This window comes from Dipteris shenzhenensis, chromosome 5 (genome assembly GCF_047967505.1).
Source record: "Dipteris shenzhenensis isolate YYH24624 ecotype China chromosome 5, Dip_SZ_1.0, whole genome shotgun sequence".
NCBI classification, from domain to species: Eukaryota; Viridiplantae; Streptophyta; class Polypodiopsida; order Gleicheniales; family Dipteridaceae; genus Dipteris; species Dipteris shenzhenensis.
Window position 1 is genome coordinate 38,622,238 of NC_141600.1, and position 8,705 is coordinate 38,630,942.

The window sequence follows — 8,705 nt, forward strand, 5'->3', positions numbered from 1 at the left end:
TTCATGTTGTGAAAACTTTCTTAAGTTGCGACATCAGCTAGCTTTTAGCTCATTTGAGAGAGACTAAAGTGAAACACGTCTTTGAAAGGAGTTTTTGTTGAGATGGAGAGAACGTGGACTACAATTGATTATTGTTCTTCTCTAGTTCTAGCGTTCCTTATTGTTGTGTCTGCCCCCTTCACCTTGGAATTATGAGAGGAACTTAGTACAAAGACCTTCATATAAACATATGTTATCACACATACAATCCATCTACCAAAGCATTCATTTTCCAAAGGTCTACGTTGATGATGTCAATGGAGATGCTTTGTCCTTGCTACATTGTAAGGCTAAATGTGCACTGCTTGTTTTGTTTTTGGAGGTTGAGTTAGGTCATGTTCTTGAACCCCCCGCCCCGCCCTTCTCTCTGCCTCCTCTCGCAGTATGGGTATTTTTTGTCGCATGCATGCATGCATTTGTGTGTGCGCGTGCGTGCGTCTCTCTCTCACATAATAGATAGATAGATAGAGAGAGAGAGAGAGAGAGAGAGAGTGTATGTGGATAGATCTGTTTATACACGTGCACGTGCACACACATCTACCCACTCCCACGGCCACACCCACATATCTATTGAACACACACAGAGAGAGAGAGAGATTAACGTCTTCAGAATCTATTATATTGTACGTGTATTGTTATGTGTTTAAATGTAGGTATGTAGATACATATAAATACAGAGCGACATGTATGTATACATAAGAATGTGGTTGTGTGTGTTGGAATAGTATGGCCAATGCCCCACCTCTGAGCCCCCAAACAAGGAGGAGTAAGGAGCTTGGCATCAGTAGAGAGATGGGTTTAAGAGAAGATATGTGGACAGAGGAGAAAGAAAGAAAGTTTATTAATGTCTATGAAAGATGGAAGGGTATATGAGATTGAAAAAAGCCCAAATACCTTGAAAGCTAAGGGGTTGGGCAGCCAAGCCCAAGGCTGATGTCTGATACGAGAGAGTAAATACATTGCCGTTGTCTCTCCGTGAGAGAAAGAAACCCAAGGCAAGGATAGAGAGGGAGATCCTTGGCCATGTGCCACTTGGTCAGCTATCCATCCATTCGAGTGAAGAGACCTGTGTATGCTCTTTGTGGGACCAACTCCATTGGCTGATGATAGACAAGATGAGCGTTCGAATAATTGCTCTGGATCTGGAGATGGCTGGCGTCATTGAGGAAGGAAATCAGTAATGGAACACTGCTGGTGCTCAGTACGACCTTGTCCAGTTCCATCCCTTCCTTCTTTGTAGTCTCTAAGCAGTAGCTCGTCGTCATCTCCCCACGTCAAATAGTAGGGAGGAGATGCTTGCGGTCCTCATGTGAGAGTCCGCCTGAGGTTGAGTCTGTCTTGGCTGAGGAACAGAGGACTGCCATGTGGGCAGCAACAGCACATCTTCTTGGATTAGATTTGGGGCAGCCATGGTGGGACACCCATGTCAGCATTTAGGGCTGAGTGTATGCCCAGATTGAGGCGACGTGTAGTAGGCCCAGCATCCATATGGGAGCAGTGACTAGATGGATCTTGTTAGATGTTTTGAGCAACGTGTTTTATTAGACTCTGCCTCCATGCACCGTTTACTTTTCAATGTATTGAGGTATTCGGTGGTTGTATACTCCCCCTATCTTGTCCATCATTGTCTACACCGAACGCTTCATATGGGAGCAAGAATGATGGAATCTTGTTACATGCTTGAGCTTTGAGAAAACATGTTTTGTAAGACTTTGCCTCCAAGAATTTTATACTTTTCAACGTACTCCCTCTAATATGGTGTTCTAGGGTTCTTGCAGGCAGTGAGCTGGAGATTTGTGGAGGAGTCAAGGGGGGTGGCCCTGACAGTGTCCATGTGAAAATTGATTTGTTCTTTTCTTGAGACTTAATCACAGGTATCTATTTTAGAAGAAAAAAAAGAACTGCAGAGTCTCAAGAGTCTTTCAAGGGACAAGCAGGACACAACTTTGTTTGTTAGCAGCAAGGCCACCTTTTACTCTTGAGCTTCTGACAAGCAGATACGATGCAGTAGCAGCAGCAGCACCTGAGCTCAGCCAGGCAGCCTTAAAAGGCCTGCAGAAAAAACAGGCTGACCCTTGGGGTAAGGCTTCATTGGTGAAAGGCGGCTTTGGGGTGTGTGCTTGGGGGGGAGGGGTGTGGGCACCAATAGCCCTTATTGTCTACTATTAGCCAATCAGCCTTCAGCCAGCATTTGTGTAGGATGAGAGAGGCAACACTAGTGATCGGCAGTGAAAGAAAAATGGCGTGCAGCCCAAGGTGCCATTGTTGGCATCAACAACTGCATGATGATGATGATGATGATGATGATGGGAGCTAACGGTAGTGGGTCCAAGTGGGACAGCTTGAATGTGACTTCTTAAAATAAAGCAAGGGTTTTTTAAGCAATATTCGACAACCACATGAGGCTTCCCTTGGACCTTCCATAGTGCTCATCAAATCATGAAGCCACAGGATGCTTGGTTTCATCTCTAGGTAGTCATCCTTGTTCAAGATAATAAAAAGAAAATATACTATTTTTAGGGGGGGGGGTGGGGGCGGGGATTGTAGAAAGGGGTAGGGGACAGATTGGAGAAAAGGGGGATTGAGGAGAGGAAGGGAGAGAGAATGGGAGAGAAGGAAGAAGAAGGGGAAGGGGGGGAGAGAGAGAGAGAGTAGGCTGCAAGTAGGAGGGAGGAGGGACAGTAGATAGATGAGATGTCACATCAAAAGTGTGCAATGAGTGGTGGATGGACACTTATATAGTCCCTCCACATTTCCCACATAAGGGCCACTAAAGGAGCCCTTTGTCCCCCTCCATCATAGGGGGTAGGGGCAGATTAGAGGAAGAGGATAGAAGAGTGGAAGGGAGAGAGAATGAGGGGGAGGAGGAGGGAGAAGGGGTAGAAGAGAGAGAGAGAGAGAGAGAGATTAGGCTGCAAGGAGGAAGAGAGAGAGATTGGGGAAGAGAAAGCGTAGGCTGCAAGGAGGGAGAGTAGATAGGATTAGATGTCACATCGAAAGTGTACAATGAGTGGTGGATGGAGTGCCTCCACATTTCCCACCTAAAGGGCCACCAAAGTAGCCCTTTTCCCCCCTTCATTACAGAGATGATGCAACCCAAGTTGTATGTTGTCCCTTGGGTCTAAGTGCTTACATGTTAAGACATGGCACTCCAGACATGGGTGTCTTAAAAATAAGATACTTAAGATACGTATATAGATTTAATTAATTAATATAATATCTTCAAGTATACAAGTAAATAGATTTGATTACTATTATAGCCATAGGGAGACACACGATATATTAGCAATTACATGTGATCTAATCATTTAACAAATGTTACATATTAAACTTATTAACTTTAGAGTCTACGTATTTCGTGCACTATACAATCAAGATTTAACATTAAAGACTGTAGAGACGATAGGAACTAGTTCAAGAGCGTGCAAGTCACAAATCAGAATTGAAATTCTATAATTGAAATAACAAGAAGGCTAGCGTGCAAGACAAGCGGCTACTACCAAAATGATATGAAATACTAGTCTGAAAATCTATGATAGATCAATCATCTTAGGTATCTTCCACGTACTTCATGCAGTATACAATCGAGATTTAACATTAAAGACTTTAGAGATGATAGGAACTAGTTCAAGAGCTTGCAAGTCAGAAATCAGAATTGAAATTCCAAAATTCAAATAACAAGAAGGCTAGCGTGCAAGACAAACGGCTGCTATCAAAATGACATGAAATACCAAAGTTTAAAAGTCTATGATAGACAATCATCTTAGGTATCACAATTGAATTCTGTTATATCATAAACAAACATCAAGATGGAAATGAAAGTCTCATGTCAGAGCCTGACAATTTACAGTGGACAAAAGAATATAAAAATAAGTTTCTAAAAAACTTGCATTTAGAATTTGGAAAAAATATTACCCATCCATAAAAAAAGACGGTGTCTTAAGCATGTCTTTAAAGATGTACGTTTCTAAAGTGTCTTATCTATAAGACACGTGTTTCTAAACAGCCATGCCTGGGGCCTCTGATAGCTGTAATAAATGTGTAAAAAAGAAGGCCTAATTAAGGGTAGCCCAGGGGCAAAAAGAGAAAAGCTGAGAGGGCTATCAATGTGGGGGAACTATTTTTGGCCTCATGCAAATTGCTAGCTAAATTCTGGTCCTTCGACAAGGGGGGACAATTTGCACAATGAGCTTGCTTTTGGAGATTTCGCCCCAACTTTTGGTTTCTATTCTTTTGTAGATTACTCAACCTTTTCTTTATGCAGCCCTGGGGGTGCTGTTGCACAATGCTTTCTGGCTGTCATGATTGTTCTGCCTGTGCTAATCCCTTTCACTTGACGAGGTACTCAATGTATACCTTGTTATGAAGTACTCTTTTCTTTGAAGCACACAATGTGCTCGGGTGCGTAGAGCCAGAACAGCAATTGCTGCTGCTCAACCTGGCAAAAGATGGGGTGCTCCCACACAATGCTTTCTGGCTGCTATGATTGTTCATCTTGCGATACTCCTTCCACCTGATGAGGTACTCAATGTATAAATTGTTCCGAAGTACTCTATCTTCAAAGCTCACAATCTACTCGGGAATGTAGAGGATATGGCCTTCCTCATCCATAGGTGACAACTCTGAAGAACATGTATGTTCTTCACCCCTCACCCTCTAAGACTCAGGCTGGTATGCTGTGCTGGGAGTGAGCATGGTACCCACTACTGTAAATAATTGCTGCCAAAAGTGACCCATAAATTTCACGTACTTGTTGTGGACAATCTCTGGAGGAAGCCATGATGCTTGAAAACACCCACACCAGCTGACCCTACTGGTTGGCCTGGTTGGCTGGCTATAAGGCCCTCCCATGGACTGTTGCTGGCTCCGCCTGCCAGATAGGGCAAAACAGTTGACCCTAGGGGCCAACTTTTCTGCCACACCAGCCGACCCTACTGGTTGGTGGCCTGGTTGGCTGGCTATAAAGCCCTCCCATGGGCTGTTGCTGGCTCTGCCCTCCACGTGACTGACAGCCACTGTTGCTGGCTGGTCCAGCCCACATTGGGGCCCAAACCTGTCCCAAAACTGCTCCATCACCTGTTCCAGGTGTCCCCTCATGTACAGTTGCGCCACCTCAGCATTGTCTGCAGCCACTGAATCTGTCCTGTAGCATCCGTACTGCTTGTGTGGCAACTCCATACACCCTCAGGCCTTCCTTCCCTGCCAGGTATGGTTCCAGACGTGCTGCCCACATGACAGCCATGATGCTGTCCATGTGGCAGCCCCTTGCTTACCCTTTTCTTATCTGATCCCAAGTAGCCTACTCCAAAGATCTGCTTTGAAGGCAACAGAAGCTGGAGTCTTTGGTCCAAGAATGGAAGGTGGCTTCCATTCGAGATGTGTGCATTAATCAAGAGAGGTTTGCAATGAGTGCAAAGGATTCCAGAATCTTCAAGGAATCTAAAGAAGTATCCATGGTGCCTCGTATTCCTTTTCCTGTTTAGAAAGAACAGGATATTGGATGGGAGGAATTTCAGCAAGCTTCCATTCAGCTTCAAGGAGCTGGTGACTATGCAGACGACTAGAGATAGGTTAAGGGCTCTTATGTTCCAGGAGGTCTATCCTCTATTGCTTCAGAAAGAAGCTAGGTTAAAATTGCATGGTAAAGACAGCATTGGGAAGGCATTTACTGCTTCTGCAGGGAAGAGTAAAGGCAAACCCGGCAAGAGAGAGGATTTTTCAGGGGTGGCAACTCTTCTATCAGTGAGAGTAAGAAAAAGAGAACATGTTAATACTATGATCAGCTATTTGTGCAAGATTGAAAGAAGGCAGATAAGAAAAAGGAAGAGGCCAAGAAGGAAGACTCTGAGTCAGATTGGTAACATCAGAATTGTTATTGGTAGCTACACCCAATAGCCCTAAGATGGGTGTCATTGATCCAGGTATGACTATATGCATGTCTGACATAGATCGGTGGTCAGAGATCCAAAGCATTTTGTAAAGGTGATGGACGCATATGTTGTGTAGAGCTATTAGAGTTAGTCATCCCTTGGCTGTCAGTTAGGAAGAGAGGGCTTCTATGTGGGTGTGCCTGCCCAGAGAGAGATGCAGCATTTTCATCCTTTCTCAGTGTATTTTTGCAGGTTAGGAGGGGTCTAGCAAAGGGGAATTGCCAGGTTAGCACCTGAATCACAGGTATTGGGCCTGGTTAGTGTCCACAGTTTGAGGCCAGTTACAGGCCAGATAAGAGCTGGTTGGGACACTGACCAGGGTCAGGTTAACGGACCAGATTAGGTCTGGTTAACCGACCAGAACCGGCCGGTGGGGTCAGCCACATGAGCAGCACCCCCTGGCCATTTGGCCCTGGTCTTCTACGTTGTGGAGGCGCAGCTTACAGCCTACCTGTGAGCTCTCTGGGGTAGAATGCTTAAAAAACACCTGTGTACATAAAAGAACTGCGTTTTACTGTCTCTGATGTACGCAGAGCAAAGATAACGGGCAAGCAGCTGCACAAAACGTGAAACCTCCCAAGAGAAAATACAATACGGAATGTAGAGGGCAGATCATTGCCATTTTTCCTGAATATCATCTGAGATAGAAAAGGGTGATATGCTTAGAGCCTACTGCTAACATGCCAGTAGAGAAAATACAATACGGAATGTAGAGGGCAGATCATTGCCATTTTTCCTGAATATCATCTGAGATAGAAAAGGGTGATATGCTTAGAGCCTACTGCTAACATGCCAGTACACATTCATATGGCTAGCTTCTTTTATTGGTATTTGAAGGGTTGCATACATGCTTGCATAACTGAGAGAAAGCACTCATGATCGAGGCGACATGTGATTGGGTTGCAACTGGCCCCTTCTAAAGAGAGTATGTTCTTTATGCTTTGGGCCTGATATAAGGTGGCAGAACTGCTGTGCCCACTAGGCTGTCCCAAGCTTCAAATTCTACTCCTAGGTGACACTAGTTCTTTTATGCTTTGGGCTTGATATAAGGTGACACAACTGCTACACCCACTGGCTGTCCCAAGCTTCAAATTCTACTCCTAGGTGAAACTATGCTGTCCATGAGCTGCTGCCTTTGGATGGGAGCTGAAGATGGGTGCACATTCTCGACTGCTGCTACTACGGGGTTTAGAGGCTCTTGCTGCTGCTGGACTGGGAGGATGGGCCTGCCCACCTAATGTGCTTTGAGTTTAGGGCCAACATGGCGTCTCTAGAGGATTCATGGACTTGCCACGTGTATCTATATTCAAGTGGTTTGCCACATCATTGTTGAGAATTCGACATGGCTTGAATGGAGCCATGTACTGAGGGTGCCCCAACCCTCAGCCACCTAGCCACTCCATGGAACTCTCCCCAAATGATGGATTCGGGGTAATAGTGGTCCTTCCCATCCAAGGCTTTTGTACCTTTGTATTTGGACTACCACTTTGTATGTGGGATTGGTCCTTGCATATTTAGCCATCTGTCGATGTCTCCTTGTGCACCTGATGCACTCACTCAGGATTGCACATATTTCAACAGCCTCCCTCAATCATGATTTGGGTTTTAACTCGCTATTAACTTCATCCACACGTGCTCTATCTATGATCCGTGGGTTCAATTTTGGTCATCGTCTTTCATGCTGTGGCTTCATTTCCTTAAGCTTTTTCACTGTGCGAATCTTATGTTGCATATTTGAATTAATCCGGCATGGTTATGGCTTCTTTTGTGACTCCTTGCTTTATCTTGGAGGATTTCTGAAGTATACTATGCATATTTTTTGTGTAACACAATCTTAGAGAACTCTTAGCCTTTGCAAGGCCATATATTTCTCTCCTTTCAATTTGTATATTCTATCCAAGTTTATTTGCCACGAGTTTCCATGTGGCTCACCAATGCAGTGTCACGTCACGAGTTTGTGGTTACACGGCCTATTAGTCATGTATTCTGAAGCTCTGCCACATGTCGTTGTAGTTTGCGCTACCGTCAAACTGCTTTATCGCAGCCGGCTGCTCCTTCGCACTACTCGATGGCTTTGTCAGCTGGCTTTTCTAACAGCTCTACCACATCGCCTGACTGTGCTAGTTGGTTGCCCTGCCAATCTTCTTCCGGCTGCAACGTGCACAATATTTGTGCCAGACTGTCCCTTCTTACTGCCACGCCATGATTTCCAGCTCAGCTCTTCTTAGTAGCTTCTGGCCTCTGAATTTTCTGCGAGCTCTCTTTGGTTGGCCTTTCTGCTGGTCGTGGGCTTGTGTAGCTTCTGCACCCGGCCCTCAATGCTACTCGTTGATTCTCTGCTCCGGCTCTACTGTCCTGTCTTTTGCTTGAATCATGCACCATGTCAGCTCTGTCGCCAACTTCTGGGAATGGACGGGAGGGGATTTCGGGTTAGAAAGTGCCCGGCCTGCGGTCGCGAGTGCGAGACATTTGAAACGATGGTCTCGTGAGTCCACCTTTCGAAGCACCTTAGCTTAGTGTAAGACATTAGCTTAGTATAAGACATTTGAGACGATGGCCTAGTTGCATCACCACCACCACGCTTTCTTTGCGTTTTCAGCTCGGTCTCAAGGTGGGATGTCAATAAACTAAAAATCAAGTTTCATGTAGCTCAATTTACTCAACAATATAATTTCAATTTATTAGGGAGCTCTATGTAGATCTATTGTATCCTTTTGAATTTGTTGTCTTTGCTCT